This window comes from Lepidochelys kempii, chromosome 3, assembly GCF_965140285.1.
Source record: "Lepidochelys kempii isolate rLepKem1 chromosome 3, rLepKem1.hap1, whole genome shotgun sequence".
Taxonomy (NCBI): Eukaryota; Metazoa; Chordata; order Testudines; family Cheloniidae; genus Lepidochelys; species Lepidochelys kempii.
This window is the reverse complement of record NC_136382.1, coordinates 196,271,561-196,290,665: the sequence shown is the minus strand read 5'-3', so window position 1 is coordinate 196,290,665 and position 19,105 is coordinate 196,271,561. Positions and strand designations below refer to the sequence as shown.

At 45.5% G+C, this 19,105-nt stretch overlaps 1 protein-coding gene across 2 annotated transcripts in view; it reads right to left on the bottom strand.

The window, feature by feature from the left end:
* PELI1 (pellino E3 ubiquitin protein ligase 1) overlaps window positions 1–19,105 on the bottom strand; it is a 146,865-nt gene that overhangs the window by 80,639 nt on the left and 47,121 nt on the right. Inside the window, exon 2 of one of the 2 annotated variants that reach the window (XM_073339509.2) lies at window positions 1,614–1,691. The exons of the other annotated variant lie outside the window; for it this stretch is intronic. The gene's annotated coding sequence lies outside the window, so the exon portion shown is untranslated. The remainder of the gene's footprint in view (window positions 1–1,613; window positions 1,692–19,105) is intronic. 2 annotated transcript variants of the gene reach the window in all.

Sequence of the window (19,105 nt, the reverse complement as noted above, 5' to 3'; positions counted from 1 at the left end):
AGTTTTCAGGCTTATACAGAGGTCTTCTTCAAGTCTCAGAAGATATTACCTCACCCACCTTGTCTCCACAACTCAATGCTTTTATTTGTGAAAGGTTCCAAAAATCACGATTACTGCTTGGTCCTATCTAACTAGAAAATTGTTGTTCTTCACTTTTTCATTCATAGCGCTCTCTCTCAAACGCTTTTCCTATTGTGCATGCTGTATTACCCCATTGCAATGCATGATTTATTTACTTTGACATCATGCAACACGTTATCTCTTAGGAATGACTGTCCAATGCAAGGGACTTTTGTACAGTTGCCAAAAAGATGTTATCACTGCAAAATCCTTTATTTAATCCCAGAATTTTTTTGTCTACAAAAGGACCTCTTGGTAAACACATATCACATTCCCCGCCCTTTATCCCACTGTGATACCACATTAATCCACTTCCCTCGGCTTCAGAGGATGTCTTGGGTTTGGGAGTGTAAACTGGCTCATGGCTCCCAGGCAATTGCTGGTGACCTCATTGGGGGTGCAGATTGGGAACCTATTATAGAAAATGGCTGTGCAACTTAGTACAGTGGGACAAATTGCATAGGAGCAAAGGGAGTGCCAGCCATACCAGTGCACAGCACTGACTAATCCAATAACCTGCTTCTGAAAATTGTCTGAGTGATGCTTCAAAGTTAAGAGAGAACTTTTCCAGCTCTGCCCCCGCACACACACATCTGCTACCACAGTGCAACCAGCCAAGTATTTTGGGAACAGAAAACATCAATAGCTATTCATTCCGAGGCCCTATGCCTCTTAATTAGTTGCCAGCTCATACCTTCAGCATCCAGGCTAACACGGCCTACCCATTTGTAGTTGCCTCTGAACACAACCAGCTGCACCATCTGAGAAGTTCTTACCACAGCAGAAACAACCAGGACAAGCTAATGCTGATGTTGTCATTATAATCGTAGTGGGAAACACCTGCCCAGTTCATGGGAATGATGGGGTGCAGAATGACGGTCACCTTTGTCTCACCTCCTCCTGTCTCAGTCCATTCCCTCCAGATCCACGGAGCCCTGACAGTACAGTTCCCACAAACAGGGGCTTGCACAATCTCTGGAGTCAGAAAGGACATGCTGCAGAAGCGCTGCTGGCCCCACTTTTCCCCATTGCATACCTGGAGAATTTCTTGTTCCATTTTGCTCCCACTGCTATATGTCGCAGAGGAGACCACAAGGCCCTCTGTAATTTAAGAGTTTTTACACACACACACACACACACTCCCCTATATATAAACTTTCGCAACTACATATGTAGCTATAAAAATCATTGTCAGGCCTGACTCATTGGAGTCAATGGGCGTTTGGCCAATGAGGGCAGGATCAGATCCTTCGTAACAAAACTCTTAGAATCTCTTTGTTTCTATCATCCCATGTCAATAGAGCACTTGACTAACAATAAAACATTTCAAATTAATTTCTGTTCCAAAGGGTATCAAATACCGAGCGATTTTAAATAAAAAAATCATACAACATTAACCCATCCCCTTGCTTTTCTCATATATATATACACACACGTACCCCTCCCAAACACGCCCACACACAGAACAGGAGCAAAAATCCCATGGTTTTTACCTATAGTTTGGCTCTCGTCTGCAGTTCAGGTCTGTGTCAATTGAGGTGGGAACCAGTGTTCCATGGTGGGTCTAGAAACTGTGAGACAAAGTAAAGGGAAAGAATGGAAGAAGAGTAGTTCTAAGCTAATAATGTATTGGAATCGCCTCTTGGCCTGGACCTCGGAGGCGTTCAGCACATGTTGGGCCTGATTCTCCATTGCCTTGCACTTTGTGTAAGTATTTTACACGAGTGCAAAGTGGGTGTAAACCCACTACCACTCTGACCTGGTAGCATTTGACACACACCCTTTGCACGGGTTGAAATGACTACCTGGAATACTGGGCAGTGGAGAATCAGGCCCATTACTTCTGAAGTTGTTGCACTTAATAAAAATAGCCATTTGCAGATGCCCTTTTAGGAAAGTTGATGGCGGTCCACAAACTCCTGTTGCATGTAGGACTGTCTGAAGACATATACATATTTTGATGCAACAGACAAACTATTTTTAGTTTCTTTTTGGATATGTTTGGGAGCAAGCCCCCAACTGTTGCTATGCTGCTATGGAAACGGTATCCATGTATACTGACATGTTTACAATTGTTTTAAACACCATAAACTTTCAAGGGCAAAGTCAAGCAGCTTGTTTTCATTAAAGTCACTGCCCGGTGGTTTTGATTATTACGTTTATTAGTTTAGGACCTCTCAGCTTCCTGGGGGTTTCTCTAGTTTAGAAAAAGGTGTGGTGATGTGTCTAGATGTTAAGTGCTTTCATGGTTGAGTAAATGAGTGAGACAGGAGCAGTTGAGAATCTCGCTTTGAAAATAGAAACATCCTGTAAACTCCACTCCTCTTCCCCAACCTAAGATATTAAACAGATTTCATTGGACACCAGAGTACTTGTTCAAGGCCAGATTAGCAAATCACAGGCAGTGTTGGAGATGGAGGCAGCTGAAAGCAAGTTTTTCTCACCTCTTTCACTTCTGCCATAAACGCTACATTATTGGAATGTCTTACTCAGAACTCTTCCCTCCGCACTAGCCACTTGCATCCACCTTGGGCCTATAGGGATATCCCATCAGCTCACACTGTCTAACAATAATGGGTCAGGTTTTCAAACGGAGTGCCTAAAGTTAAGCATCCTAATCCATAGATAGGCACCTACAGAAGTTTGCAAGATGAGTCAGTGTCCTACTTCTTCCTAGCTGCCTGTCAAAGGAACTGCTGACTCCTTTTCCTTGCTGAACAGTGCAGGGCTGGTCAGGACAGAGAAAGAATACCTAGGGCCTCCTCAATTCCCACCCACTGGACCTCCTCGTTAACTCATCGTCTGCCAAACTTAGCATGAGGTCCACATGCCCAAAGCATTTTCTTTGAAAAGTCACCCCCATCTTCCACCAAAGAAAAACGAGAAACATTTTCAGAGTCAAGGGCAGGCAGCTGATTTATGTGCTTGATTTTAATTACACCATAACTTCAACTCTTTCTGAGTTCCTCTTCCACCTCCAGCCTTATCGTAAAACAAAAACAGAACAGAAATCTGCCCTCAGATGAGACATGTGCAATTGCAGGGGGCTGGGTTTTGTTTTGGGGAAGCCGTGGTGGTTGTGGGAAAGGCGCACCATTGAAAAGCATGGTTATAAGGAGGAGCTAGCTCCAAAGGTAACTGGCACTGCTCTTGCCACACACTAATAATGCTGGCTCAAGGAATCCTTTTGGGGAGATGGGTATCTCAGAGTGCTTCTGCATACAATGCACTAGATTATGACTAGCTAGGAAAGGCAGGGAAAGGAGTGGTCGGGGACAAGGTATAAGTAGCCTTCTCTTCTACCAGGCACACCTGCTCATGGGATAGCCATAACCTTGGTCCTTGTGTAACCCACACACCTTCTGGGTGTGGTGTTCTGTCCCATCTAGTGACACTGAGACCACTTAAAGAGAGAGAGAAAATGAGTCTGCTAACAGTGAGTTGACTTTTAGCTCATGCTGTAGAGGCTCATGCACTAAGCTCCAGAAGTCCCAGGTTCAATCCCACCCGCCGACGACCAGGGGCTGTCGGTGTTACACTTGCACTCCTGAGGCCAAATCCTGGTACCACTGAAATCAGTAGGAGTTCTGTCGGTGGGACCAGGCACGGCAGCATCTAATGCTGAAGGTATCATCAGATCTTTCCCTCCGATCCCACAAAACGGACAGGGCAAGTCATTCTGTGGACAAGGCTGGCACAGGAGTGAGGGAGAGGGTCTCAGACACAGAACAGGAGCTATTCAAGGCACATACGCCCGCACAGGCAGCCTGGCTGAGTCAGCCAGAATATCTCTGGGGGCTCCTGCTGCAGCACAGCCCCTCCCCGCCCCCACATGTCCCAGTACAGCCCAATGCTTAGCTAACTAAGCTGAAACACAGACTCTCCTGTGGAACTATGGTAGATAATAGTTGCAAAGGGGATCTTGGCTCGAGGATGCTGTTCTCCACATGGAAGCAGGGGTTGGGATCACAGTGTTGACATCATATGGTGGGAGATTTGTGTTAGTGCAAAAGGGACACCCTTAAAGAGAAACAATGGCATACAGACCTTTGATGTTCCATAGGTCCTTTACTGCACGTGACTTCCCCCAATCTGTTGGTCCGTATTCAGAGATACTGAACACCGACCTGCATTTCTCCGAAGCTGCCTCACAGAGCCTTTTTGGACTCGACCCTCAGTTTTTGAACAAAGGGCTGGAGTCCCGCCCGCACTGAGATTACGCTCTGCACAGACAAGGACTGTGTGTTGCAGGGAGGGGGTAGCTGTGCTCCAGCTCCCTTTTCCTGGGGCAACTGGGGTCTGAAAAAGGCCCTGGTGTAACTCAGAGCAACTTCAGAGTTACACTAAATTATGCCAGCTACAGGAGTTCTATAGGGACCATCCCAGGACATGGATCAGGCAGAGTGCTGTGACCCTGAGAGAGGTGACCCTTCCTAACCGTTCAATGCACTATAGCCATAGTATTTCGCCAGTGCTCTTTAGAACCCAGAACAAACGTCCAGTAGAGAAAACTTTGGGTAAAATTGGCTCTCCATGAAGAGCGATCTTTTTTCCCCCCAATCCTTTGGGCAGCTTATCTAGAATTTATGGTGAGGGAATTTCCTATTAGTCACAATGATTTATCACCACTTTAATCCCATCTGTACTCACTACTGATTCTGAAGTTTCAGAGTAGCAGCCGTGTTAGTCTGTATTCGCAAAAAGAAAAGGCACCTTAGAGACTAACCAATTTATTTGAGCATGAGCTTTCGTGAGCTACAGCTCACTTCATCGGATGCATACTGTGGAAAGTTTAGAAGATCTTATTATATACACACAAAGCATGAAAAAATACCTCCTCCCACCCCACTCTCCTGCTGGTAATAGCTTATCTAAAGTGATCACTCTCCTTACAATGTGTATGATAATCAAGTTGGGCCATTTCCAACACAAATCCAGGTTTTCTCACCCCCCCGCCCTCCCCCCCACACACAAACTCACTCTCCTGCTGGTAATAGCTTATCCAAAGTGACCACTCTCCTTACAATGTGTATGATAATCAAGGTGGGCCATTTCCAACACAAATCCAGGTTTTCTCACCCCACACACACAAACTCACTCTCCTGCTGGTAATAGCTTATCCAAAGTGACCACTCACCTTACATTGTATATGATAATCAAGGTGGGCCATCTCCAGCACAAATCCAGGGTTTAACAAGAACGTCTGGGGGGGGGGAAGTAGGAAAAAACAAGGGGAAATAGGCTACCTTGCATAATGACTAAGCCACTCCCAGTCTCTATTCAAGCCTAAGTTAATTGTATCCAATTTGCAAATGAATTACAATTCAGCAGTTTCTCGCTGGAGTCTGGATTTGAAGTTTTTTTGTTGTAAAATAGCGACTTTCATGTCTGTAATCGCATGACCAGAGAGATTGAAGTGTTCTCCGACTGGTTTATGAATGTTATAATTCTTGACATCTGATTTGTGTCCATTTACTCTTTTCCGTAGAGACTGTCCAGTTTGACCAATGTACATGGCAGAGGGGCATTGCTGGCACATGATGGCATATACCACATTGGTGGATGTGCAGATGAATGAGCCTCTGATAGTGTGGCTGATGTTATTAGGCCCTGTGATGGTGTCCCCTGAATAGATATGTGGGCACAGTTGGCAACGGGCTTTGTTGCAAGGATAGGTTCCTGGGTTAGTGGTTCTGTTGTGTGGTATGTGGTTGCTGGTGAGTATTTGCTTCAGGTTGGGGGGTTGTCTGTAGGCAAGGACTGGCCTGTCTCCCAAGATTTGTGAGAGTGTTGGGTCATCCTTCAGGGTAGGTTGTAGAGCCTTAATAATGCATTGGAGCGGTTTTAGTTGGGGGCTGAAGGTGACGGCTAGTGGCGTTCTGTTATTTTCTTTGTTAGGCCTGTCCTGTAGTAGGTGACTTCTGGGAACTCTTCTGGCTCTATCAATCTGTTTCTTCACTTCCGCAGGTTGGTATTGTAGTTGTAAGAATGCTTGATAGAGATCTTGTAGGTGTCTGTCTCTGTCTGAGGGGTTGGAGCAAATGCGGTTGTATCGTAGAGCTTGGCTGTAGACAATGGATCGTGTGGTGTGGTCAGGGTGAAAGCTGGAGGCCTGTAGGTAGGAATAGTGGTCAGTAGGTTTCCGGTATAGGGTGGTGTTTATGTGACCATCGTTTATTAGCACTGTAGTGTCCAGGAAGTGGATCTCTTGTGTGGACTGGATCAGGCTGAGGTTGATGGAGGGATGGAAATTGTTGAAATCATGGTGGAATTCCTCAAGGGCTTCTTTTCCATGGGTCCAGATGATGAAGATGTCATCAATATAGCGCAAGTAGAGTAGGGGCGTTAGGGGACGAGAGCTGAGGAAGCGTTGTTCTAAATCAGCCATAAAAATGTTGCATACTGTGGGGCCATGCGGGTACCCATAGCAGTGCCGCTGATCTGAAGGTATACATTATCCCCAAATGTAAAATAGTTATGGGTAAGGACAAAGTCACAAAGTTCAGCCACCAGGTTAGCAGTGACATTATCGGGGATAGTGTTCTTGATGGCTTGTAGTCCATCTTTGTGTGGAATGTTGGTGTAGAGGGCTTCTACATCCATTGTGGCCAGGATGGTGTTATCAGGAAGATCACCGATGGATTGTAGTTTCCTCAGTAAGTCAGTGGTGTCTCGAAGGTAGCTGGGAGTGCTGGTATCGTAGGGTCTGAGGAGGGAGTCTACATGTTAAGGCCTGAGGAGGGAGTCTACATAGCCAGACAATCCTGCTGTCAGGCTTGAATGGAGGCTGGGAGTGGCTTAGTCATTATGCAAGCCTATTTCCCCTTGTTTTTTCCTACCCGCCCCCCAGACATTCTTGTTAAACCCTGGATTTCTGCTGGAAATGGCCCACCTTGATTATCATATACAATGTAAGGAGAGTGGTCACTTTGGATAAGCTATTACCAGCAGGAGAGTGAGTTTGTGTGTGGGGGGGGGGGGGAGGTGAGAAAACCTGGATTTGTGCTGGAAATGGCCCAACTTGATTATCATACACATTGTAAGGAGAGTGATCACTTTAGATAAGCTATTACCAGCAGGAGAGTGGGGTGGGAGGAGGTTCAGATTACAGGCCATGGTTGCCTCCCATTTCTCGCTGAACATTGTGCTGAAGGTTTTAAATGCTTTTTTAGTTCTCTCATATTGCGGGGTGCGAAAGATTTCCAGAAAATGGGTTTTCATTGTATGTTTCTCCTGCAGCTTTTGTGCTCCCTTCAGCTGAGATTTTGGTTGTTAGGACCTGGTAAACATCTGTATTGGCCAATTCTGGGTGGACTCCTCCTGAAGGTCAAAACAACAGACTGGACTTCTACACAGAGTGCTTCCGCCGACGTGCACGGGCTGAAATTGGGGCAAGTGATGCTGCTTTTCCACATAACCTCAACCATGCAGAACACAATGCCATCCACAGCCTCAGAAACAACTCTGACATCATAATCAAGAAGGCTGACAAAGAAGGTGCTGTCGTCATCATGAATAGGTCGGAATATGAACAAGAGGCTGCTAGGCAGCTCTCCAACACCACTTTCTACAAGCCATTACCCTCTGACCCCACTGAGGGTTACCAAAAGAAACTACAGCATTTGCTCAAGAAACTCCCTGAAAAAGCACAAGAACAAATCCGCACAGACACACCCCTGGAACCCCGACCTGGGGCATTCTATCTGCTACCCAAGATCCATAAACCTGGAAATCCTGGACGCCCCATCATCTCAGGCATTGGCACCCAGACAGCAGGATTGTCTAGCTATGTAGACTCCCTCCTCAGGCCCTATGCTACCAGCACTCCCAGCTATCTTTGAGACACCACTGACTTCCTGAGGAAACTATAATCCATCGGTGATCTTCCTGAAAACACCATCCTAGCCACTATGGATGTAGAAGCCCTCTACACCAACATTCCACACAAAGATGGACTACAAGCCATCAGGAACAGTATCTCCGATAATGTCATGGCAAACCTGGTGGCTGAACTTTGTGACTTTGACCTCACCAATAACTATTTCACATTTGGGGACAATGTATACCTTCAAATCAGCGGCACTGCTATGGGTACCCGCATGGCCCCACAGTATGCCAACATTTTTATGGCTGGTTTCAGAGTAACAGCCGTGTTAGTCTGTTAGTTCTGACTTAGAAAAAATGCTTCCTCAGCTCTCGTCCCCTAATGCCCCTACTCTACCTGCACTACACTGATGACATCTTCATCATCAGAACCCATGGAAAAGAAGCCCTTGAGGAATTCCACCATGATTTCAACAATTTCCAACCCACCATCAACCTCAGCCTGGACCAGTCCAAACAAGAGATCCACTTCCTGGACACTACGGTGCTAATAAGCGATGGTCACATAAACACCACCCTATACCAGAAACCTACTGACTACTATACTTACCTACATGCCTCCAGCTTTCATCCAGATCACACCACACGATCCATTGTCTACAGCCAAGCTCTACGATACAACCGCATTTGCTCCAACCCCTCAGATGGAGACAAACACCTACAAGATCTCTATCAAGCATTCTTACATCTACAATACCCACCTGCTGAAGTGAAGAAACAGATTGACAGAGCCAGAAGAGTTTCCAGAAGTTACCTACTACAGGACAGGCCCAACAAAGAAAATAACAGAACGCCACTAGCCATCCCCTTCAGCCCCCAACTAAAACCGCTCCAACGCATCATCAAGGATCTACAACCTATCCTGAAGGACGACCCACCACTCTCACAGATCTTGGGAGACAGGCCAGTCCTTGCTTACAGACAGCCCCCCAACCTGAAGCAAATACTCACCAGCAACCACACGCCATACAACAGAACCACTAACCCAGGAACCTATCCTTGCAACAAAGCCCGTTGCCAACTGTGTCCACATATCTATTCAAGGAACACCATCATAGGGCCTAATCACATCAGCCACACTATCAGAGGCTCATTCATCTGCACATCTACCAATGTGATATATGCCATCATGTGCCAGCAATGCCCCTCTGCCATGTACATTGGCCAAACTGGACAGTCTCTACGTAAAAGAATAAATGGACACAAATCAGACGTCAAGAATTATAACATTCAAAAACCAGTTGGAGAACATTTCAATCTCTTTGATCACTTGATTACAGACCTAAAAGTGGCAATTCTTCAACAAAAAATACTTCAAAAACAGACTCCAAGGAGAGACTGCTGAATTGGAATTAATTTGCAGACTGGATACAATTAACTTAGACTTGAATAAAGACTGGGCGTGGATGGGTCATTACACAAAGTAAAACTATTTCCCTAGTTTATTCCCCCCCCTTGATCATCACTACAAAAGGTTTCCCCCCCCCCCCCGCTCTCCTGCTGCTAAAAGCTCACCTTACCTGATCACTCTCGTTACAGTGTGTATGGTAACACCCATTGTTTCATGTTCTCTGTGTATATAAATCTCCCCACTGTATTTTCCACTGAATTCATCCGATGAAGTGAGCTGCAGCTCACGAAAGCTTATGCTCAAATAAATAAGGTGCCACAAGTCCTCCTTTTCTTTTTGCGGATACAGACTAACACGGCTGCTACTCTGAAACCTGTGTTGGCAGTAGTTGGAGAAAACTCCAGTGTTTTCTGTGTGTCACAGTGTGACTCCAGGTTTCAGAGTAACAGCCTGTTAGTCTGTATTCACAAAAAGAAAAGGAGGACTTGTGGCACCTTAGAGACTAACCAATTTATTTGAGCATAAGCTTTCATGAGCTACAGCTCACTTCATCAGATGCATACGGTGGAAAGTGTAGAAGATCTTTTTATACACACAAAGCATGAAAAAATGCCTCCCCCCACCCCACTCATTTTGATCATTTTAGATAAGCTATTACCACCAGGAGAGTGGGGTGGGGGGAGGTATTTTTTCATGCTTTGTGTGTATAAAAAGATCTTCTACACTTTCCACCGTATGCATCTGATGAAGTGAGCTGTAGCTCACGAAAGCTTATGCTCAAATAAATTGGTTAGTGTGATTCCAAGTTTTCAACAATGAAGATTACCTGGGTGCGTAGAATCTGGCAGTCATTTTGGTTATTTCATAGTTTCTCTTTTAGAACCAACAAACTCAAGATTATCTAGGGGAGGCATTAGCATCGTCCAGACATTATTTATAGGATATGCAGTGAAGTACAAGCTCATGCACTGATGTGGCATAACAGGGATAGGTAATCGGCAGTCGGCTCTGCACTCATCTTGCACTGTGTAAAACAGAGACTTCAACTTGTTCACATGCTTGAAAATGGCCACAAATCCAATGAAACAAAATTTCACATCTTTCATTTCTTCTGTAGCAGTAGCTGCTGAGAGCGGAATGTTAATCAGATGATCAGGCAGGTAATACGTAGCAGCTCCAGTTCCTGGTTAAGCTTAATCTCCAGTGCAAACTTAGTTATGTAGGAAGCAGAATCTGTGTTAGTTGTGGGTAGAGGGAACACAGGGCGGTGGGGGGCCTGGGCAAGGTCACTCCCCCGATTTGCTGCTGAAGCTGGCTGCCCTCACTGTGCCCCCTCACTATCAGCAGCCCAGGGTCGCCTCCGGTTGCGGCCACATTTTCCCCAAGTTAGTTGGTACACCTCAGACATGTTAGTTACTTCTGACTCAACAAAATGTATGTCAGCAAAGGGGATGAATATCACATCAGCACAAAACAATGGGGGTTTATTCGCTTTGAAATAAAAAATGAAAACAAAAGGCCAACAATCGGATGGTCCAAAACATCAGGAGACTGTCAAAAATCAGACTAGATGCCATGTTCAGTTTAGATACTAAAGCAGTGTCATTTTCTTCCAGATACTTATGAGTGAGGTTGTCTGCATTAGGCAGGTTTTTTGCTGCTGGACAGTATTGTTGCACAAAGTCACCTAGAGGCCCCTCTGCGACTAACAGTGGTTGTCCAGTGAAACAAAGAGCACACACAAATTCACTGCCAATCATGCAGTGTCCTGTCTTTCAGTAAAGCCCTGGTGAAAGCTCCCAATATTGACTGTTTATCCCGAAGCTCACTTTCTTCTTTAGCTTCTTGTGTCGCTCACTTTTGACACGCTCCTTTATTCTGTCAGCACACGCCCCGACCCCAATGCTGCAGGACTTGCAGTGCAATGCATCCTCTTCGCTCCTGTCTTCACTTTTCTTGAAAATTTCTAAGCACGGATTTTTCTGTTGGTATTCAGGCATACATTTGCCTTTTTGCCCCGGGTTTACCTTATCTTTATCTGCGAAGGATTGATTGCTTAAATTCAGTGCTGCACTAAACGGACACAAAGGAATAGGAGGGCTGTGTCTCCTTGTGAGCCAATCATAGCGTGATATTAACATTGTTTGATTTTCTGACCTGCACCGTGTGTTCTACTTCAATTGCAGAGCTGCAGGACACAACAATTGGGTAAAGTGTTCGCGTTTAAAAAAAAAATAAGAAAAAATATTGAGTGGACTGATAAATGGGTGTAAATCACTAAAAACTGAACTCTAATAAAAAACTGGTAATCGATCAGTAATAATTGGTAAAAACTGAAAACACAGAACACTAACAGTGAGCTGACATGGTTATTGGGAACATAGCTATGTGTGTTATTTCCTCGTATTCTTAATGTTGTGCAGAGATCAAATGTTTATGAAGAGGTAGAAGATGGGCCTGATCCTGAACTTCCATCACCTTCAAGGGGAGCTCTGTGTGCAGAATCCTTGCAAGATGGGCCTTCTGACTGTAGCTAGCAACACTTTTTGGTTGTCTAACTATTCTAATGGTGTCTGGTTTCTTTCAGCATCTTAGAAAATGATTAGTTTCCCAAGGGGCATTGGCAGGTTAAATATTCTGGGCCTAAGCCTGCTGTCATTGACATAAATGAGCATTGATTTTCATGAGGGTATGGCAGGACCCTATTTCTTAGAATTCTCATTTCAGTTTGTGTGTTACAATGGCTTGAGTTTATGGGAACAGACTATTTTGCTCAGTTGAAAGCAAACTAAGCAGAAGTAGGATTTTTTTTTTAAAACATATAAAAATCCAAATTTGTATTTCCTTTTCTCAGGTGATGCTTAGCTTACTTTTTATATTCAGCTAATGGAGAGTGAAACAACAGTGAGAGCTGGCTGGCCTGTTCTGTCAGTTTTCTATTGTGCTACCTAGTTATGTAAAGTTTGGAAGGAAAACACCGCAAGGGAGGGCGTGTGTCCAACTTAAACAAATGTTTCAAAGGGCTCATGCATGCAACATTTTCGATTTGGGCAAGGACTTGCATTGACTTCAATGGGACCGGACTCACCTGAGTAAACAATGAATGAGTAAAGCTTCTAGGACTGGGTCAGGGTCAGTCTTGCAGTGACATCCATGTGGGTGCCACTGTAAGATCAGGGCCCTTCTGATTTCATTGGGGTTCCATGTGGATGCAGGGGAGAGCCCACCTTCAACTGCAGGATCAGGACCTTAATTTGCAAACACTTATTTTATATCAAACCCCACCCTTTGATCTGACAAGCTAGTTTATTAGGAAATGCATTTGATGATCTGTCTCCTATTTTCAGAGTTTCTGTGAAAGCTTAGGAATTGTGCTTCTACCATGTACTCTTCAGAATTACTAGCTGCTTTTGTTTCATTACTGTTGAGTTCTGGTGTTGTTCCAGACTCACACCTCGGTAACTGAAGGCAAGATGTGGTCGTTAAGAAGTTGGGAATCAAGCTACTTTGGGTTGTGTTATATTCTGATTTGACTTCATGTAATTAAGTGTTGATCCTCTGAGATTTAGGGCTGGGCTACACTACAAAGTTAGGTCAGCTTAACTACATTGCTCAGGGCTAAGAATAAATTTCATGCACTGCGTGATCTAGTTAAGCCAACCTATGCCCCAGTGTAGACACTGCTAGGTCAATGGAAGACAGCTTACAGTACACAGCTGTTCCGCAAAAGCCTTGCTGCGGTAAGGCACACAGCGTAGCTACTCTTTGCCGGAGGAGAGAGTTCTCCTGTCGCCAAAGCACTGTCCACACCAGCGCTTTTGGTCGGTAAAACTTCTGTCGGTCAGTGGCATGTTTTTTCCCCCCCACACCCCAGAGCAAAGTGCAGTGTAGACATAGCCTTGGAGAGGTAGGTTTGCTACAGTGATGGAAGATCCCCTTCCATGGCTGTAGTATGCATCTACACTACAGCAGTGCAGCTGTAGTGTTTCTAGTGTAGACGTCACCCGTTTCCCTCTAGCTGTAGGCAGAGAGAAGAAAGGAGAATGGTTTTGAACCTAGTGGGGGCATATAGCTGGGTCCCTGGGCACAGTCTTAACTAGTCAGTGCAGAGCCAGATACCTATTTTATTGTTTAGTGCATGACGATTATTAATAATGGAGCCATCTCCCACCAGTCAGTAACCTACTTTTCCTGCATTGAGGATTTTTTGGCCACATACTCAAATCCTGTGTTAGTCAAAGCAAAATGTTGACAAGGAATACTGCACGTTCATTTAAACTTTAATCCCTGGCAGAGCATGACAAATTAAAAAAAGTTACAAGGCCTGATTCTGCTCTCGCTTTCACCAGTAAGTCAGGCATTACTCTAGGGGTGGCCAACCTGAGCCTGAGAAGGAGCCAGAATTTACCAATGTACATTGCCAAAGAGCCACAGAAATATGTCAGCAGCCCCCCCTCCCGCCCACATCAGCTCTCTCTTCCCTCCCCCACCCCAGCGCCTCTCACCCACCGGCAGATCCACTGATCAGCATCCCTCCCCGCACCTCTGATCAGCAGTTTTATGGCGTGCAGGAGGCTCTGTGGGGGGAAGGGGAGAGGAGTGAGGGCACAGCCCCCTCAGGGGAGGGGGCAGGAAGGAGTGGAGTGGGGGCAGGGCCTGTGGCAGAGCCAGGGGTTGAGCAGTGAGCACCCCCCGGCACACTGGAAAGTTGGCGCGTGTAGCTCCAGTCCCAGAGTTGGTGCCTATACAAGGAGCCGCATATTAACTTCTGAAGAGCCACTGGTTGGCCACTCCTGCATTACTCCATTGACCTCTTTGAAAATTACACAGCCTGATAGTGACTGAACCGCAGGATGGCAGATAAAGACAATCAGCCGGACTTGCAGGAGCAGGATGTAGAAGCTGCCCTGCAAGTAAATTCAGATCTATTATCATCAGCAAGATCTGACTGTAGCTGTCATTCTAATGGCAGCAGCCAGTGCAGCTCAACCCAGATGTCATTGATCCCCATTCCTTTATACAAAGGAGCAGGGGAGTAAATGCCTTTTGCAATTGCTGGAGCTTTAGAGTCAAGGTGAAGGGAAGACCAGGAAGGACTAAGTTACAATAATCTACACAGGATTTAACTATCCACCACTAATGTCGTTTTAAAGAGGGCTAATAACTGTATCAACATTCAGCAAGACTACAGAAAGATCAAATAGACATGTTAGGATCCAATCCTGTGAACCCTCACCCACCTGAGCACACCTCCAAAAGTAACGGAAGTCAAAGTACATGGACTTTCTTTGTCTGTAAGACAGTGAAGCAACTGCAATGTTGCCTCCTTTCATATAGCAGTCTTCATTCCAATCACTGGAAAAAGAGATCTTAGTCAGTTGGAACGAGCTTATGTGCATAATTTGTTTATAACAAACTACAAAAGTGGACAAGCAAGACCTAGTACCTAGGGCTGCACATGCATTCAAAGACAGTTACCCTTTTCTATGTTGTAGCTAAGAGTCTGAAAAGCCACTGAAATCAATTCCAACAATAGTTTATAGCTGACAGACTGAAATTTCAAGTAGATTTTGGATGGCAGGAAAGTTTCCACACTCACCCCCTGCCTCCAAAGGAGCCTCGTTCTTAAACTTAGAAACTGGGGATTTACTCACCCTTAAATTTTTGAAACAGTTTTACAAGAGCTTTGGCAACAAAGGTGCAGGTCAGAAGCTGATAATAAAACAACCTAAAGAGGATTGAAACAGATTAGATTGCAGCTTCTCAGACCTATGGGGCCAGAAAGCAGCCAGATCCACCCAGCTGAGAATTTCCTGCCTCTGCGTGTGTGGGGGAGGTTCTCAGATGGCAAAGCCAGCATGCCCAGTTCTTGTGCCACCTAACATCACATTCTGGCTAGATCCAGATGGCATTCTGTCCCTTGGAAACCATTGCCAGCTGGCACAGGTTAGAGCATTCTCTGCTAGACTATAGATCTGGCCTTAGAATCACAGATTTAAGTGACCCTCCCCGGAGCGTCCCCATCTCCAGCTACTGTGCCAAGAGGAAACGGCTCAGCAGGGAATCTGGCAATTGTGCTTCTCATGAGCTTTTATACCACAGCTCCCTAATCCTAAACACAAAGAGATCTGTTTGCATGCGCTGAACAATAGCAGGTTTATCAGGCACATCTCTACATTCAGAGGCTTCATTTTGTCATGAAAGTGATCATCTTCCCCTCCTTAAGGTAATGTGGAGAAACGTGCACCAAGAGTTCAGAGTAGCAGCCGTGTTAGTCTGTATTCGCAAAAAGAAATTTGTTAGTCTCTAAGGTGCCAAAAGTACTCCTTTTCTTTTTGTGCCACTGCTCCATATTCTGTAGGGAGCACCCAAGCAATTGCAAGGGTGTTCAGATCAGAGACCTACAACTTGGCTTCTAATTAGCCTACACAGAAGTGATTTCACTTGTCGTTTAACTGGATTTGAGCCAGGCCTTGAATGCCTAGGGCTTGATTTTCAGAGGTGCTGAACAATCAAAAGGCACTAAAAGTGTGCTCAGCATTTCTGAAAACCAGGCCACCAGGACTTTAACATTTTCTGCTATCTGAACCTCTCTCCCCCCTTTACTTTTTGGGTTACTCGGCACTTGGTCAGATAGTCAGATCCCTCTATGATCCGGATAGAGATACATACACATACACTGTACTAGAGGACAAACCTCTAGTTTAGTAGTCAGGAGACCTAGTTTCCATTAGTGGCTCTGCTACAGAGTTGCATGTCATAGAATATCAGGTTGGAAGGGATCTCAGGAGGTCATCTAGTCCAAGCTCCTGCTCAAAGCAGGACCAATCCCCAACTAAATCATCCCAGCCAGGGCTTTGTCAAGCCTGACCTTAAAAACCTCAAAGGAAGGAGATTCCACCACGTCCCTAGGTAACACATTCCAGTGCTTCACCACCCTCCAAGTGAAAAAGTTTTTCCTAATATCCAACCTAATCCTCTCCCACTGCAACTTTAGACCATTACTCCTTGTTCTGTCATCTGCTACCACTGAGAACAGTCTAGATCCATCCTCTTTGGAACCCCCTTTCAGGTAGTTGAAAGCAGCTATCAAATCCCCCCTCATTCTTCTCTTCTGCAGACTAAACAATCCCAGTTCCCTCAGCCTCTTCTCATAAGTCACGTGTTCCAGTCCCCTAATAATTTTTGTTGCCCTCCGCTGGATGCTTTCCAATTTTTCTTGTAGTGTGGGGCCCAAAACCAGACACAGGACTCCAGATGAGGCCTCATCAATGTCAAATAGAGGGGAACGATCACGTCCCTAGATCTGCTGGCAATGCCCCTACTTATACAGCCCAAAATGCTGTTAGCCTTCTTGGTAACAAGGGCACACTGTTGACTCATATCCAGCTTCTCGTCCATTGTAACCCCTAGGTCCTTTTCTGCAGAACTGCTGCCTAGCCATTTGGTCCCTAGTCTATAGCAGTGCATGGCATTCTTCTGTCCTAAGTGCAGGACTCTGCACTAGTCTTTGTTGAACCTCATCAGATTTCGTTTGGCCCAGTCCTCTAATTTGTCTAGGTCCCTCTGTATCCTATCCCTACCCTCCAGCGTATCTACCACTCCTCCCAGTTTAGTGTCATCTGCAAACTTGCTGAGGGTGCAATCCACGCCATCCTCCAGATCATTAATTAAGATATTGAACAAAACTGGCCCCCAGGACTGACCCTTGGGGCACTCCGCTTGATATCGGCTGCCAACTAGACATGAAGCCATTGATCACTACCTGTTGAGCCCGATGATCTAGCCAGCTTTCTATCCACCTTATAGTCCATTCATCCAGCCCATACTTCTTTAGCTTGCTGGCAAGAATACTGTGGGGGACCGTATCAAAAACTTTCCTAAAGTCAAGGAATAACACATCCATTGCTTTCCCCTCATCCACAGAGACAGTTATCTCATCATAGAAGGCAATTAGATTAGTCAGGCATGACTTGCCCTTGGTGAATCCATGCTGACTGTTCCTGGTCACTTTCTTCTCCTCTAAGTGCTTCAGAGTTGATTCCTTGAGGACCTGCTCCATGATTTTTCCAGGGACTGAGGTGAGGCTGACTGGCCTATAGTTCCCCGGATCCTCCTTCCCTTTTTTAAAGATGGGCACTACATTATCCTTTTTCCGGGACCTCCCCCAGTCACCATGAGTCTTCAAAGATAATGGCCAATGGCTCTGCAATCACATCAGCCAACTCCTTTAGCGTTCTCGCATGCAGTGCATCCAGCCCCATGGACTTGTGCTCATCCAGCTTTTCTAAATAGTCCCGAACCACTTCTTTCTCCACAGAGGGCTGGTCACATCCTCTCCATGCTGTGCTGCCCAATGTAGTAGTCTGGGAGCTGACCTTGTTCGTGAAGACAGAGGCAAAAAAAGCATTGAGTACATTAGCTTTTTCTACATCCTCTGTCACTAGGTTGCCTCCCTCATTCAGTAAAGGGCTCACACTTTCCTTGGCTTTCTTCTTGTTGCTAACATACCTGAAGAAACCCTTCTTGTTACTTTTAACATCTCTTGCTAGCTGCAACTCCAGGTGTTATTTGGCCTCTGATTTCCCTCCTGCATGCCTGAGCAATATTTTTATAATCTTCCACTTCTTGTAAGCTTCTTTTTTGTGTTCAAGATCAGCAAGGATTTCACTGTTAAGCCAAGCTGGTCACTTGCCATATTTACTATTCTTTCTACACATTGGCATGGTTTGTTCCTGTAACTTCAATAAGGATTCTTTAAAATACAGACAGCTCTCCTGGACTCCTTTCCCCCTCATGTTATTCTCCCAGGGGATCCTGCCCATCAGTTCCCTGAGGGAGTCAAAGTCTGTTTTTCTGAAGTCCAAGGTCCATATTCTGCTGCTCTCCTTTCTTCTTTGTGTCAGCATCCTGAATTCAACTATCTCATGGTCACTGCCTCCTAGGTTTCCATCCACTTTTGCTTCCCCTGCTAATTCTTTCCAGTTTATGAGCAGCAGGTCAAGAAGAGCTCTGCTCCTAGTTGTTTCCTCCAGCACTTGCACCAGGAAATTGTCCCCTACACTTTCCAAAAACTTCCTGGATTGTCTGTGCACTGCTGTATTGCTCTCCCAGCAGATATCACGGTGACTGAAGTCTCCCATGAGAACCAGGGCCTACGATCTAGTAAGTTCCGTTTGTTGCCGGAAGAAAGCCTTGTCCACCTCATCCCCCTGGTCCGGTGGTCTATAGCAGACTCCCACCATGACATCACCCTTGTTGCTCACACTTCTAAACTTAATCCAGACACTCTCAGGTTTTTCTGCAGTTTCATACCGGAGCTCTGAGCAGTCATACTGCTCTTACATACAATGCAACTCCCCCACCTTTTCTGCCCTGCCTGTCCTTCCTGAACAGTTTATATCCATCCATGACAGTACTCCAGTTATGTGAGTTATCCCACCAAGTCTCTGTTATTCTAATCACATCATAATTCCTTGACTGTGCCAGGACTTCCATTTCTCTCTGCTTGTTTCCCAGGCTTCTTGCATTTGTGTATAGGCACTTGAGATAACTTGCTGATCATCCTGCTTTCTCAGTATGAGGCAGGAGCCCTCCCCTCTCGCGCTCTCCTGTTTGCGCTTTCTCCCGGTATCCCACTTACCTCAGGGCTTTGGTCTCCTTCCCCCAGGGGACCTAGTTTAAAGCCCTCCTCACTAGGTTAGCCAGCCTGCTTGCTAAGATGCTCTTCCCTCTCTTCATTAGGTGGAG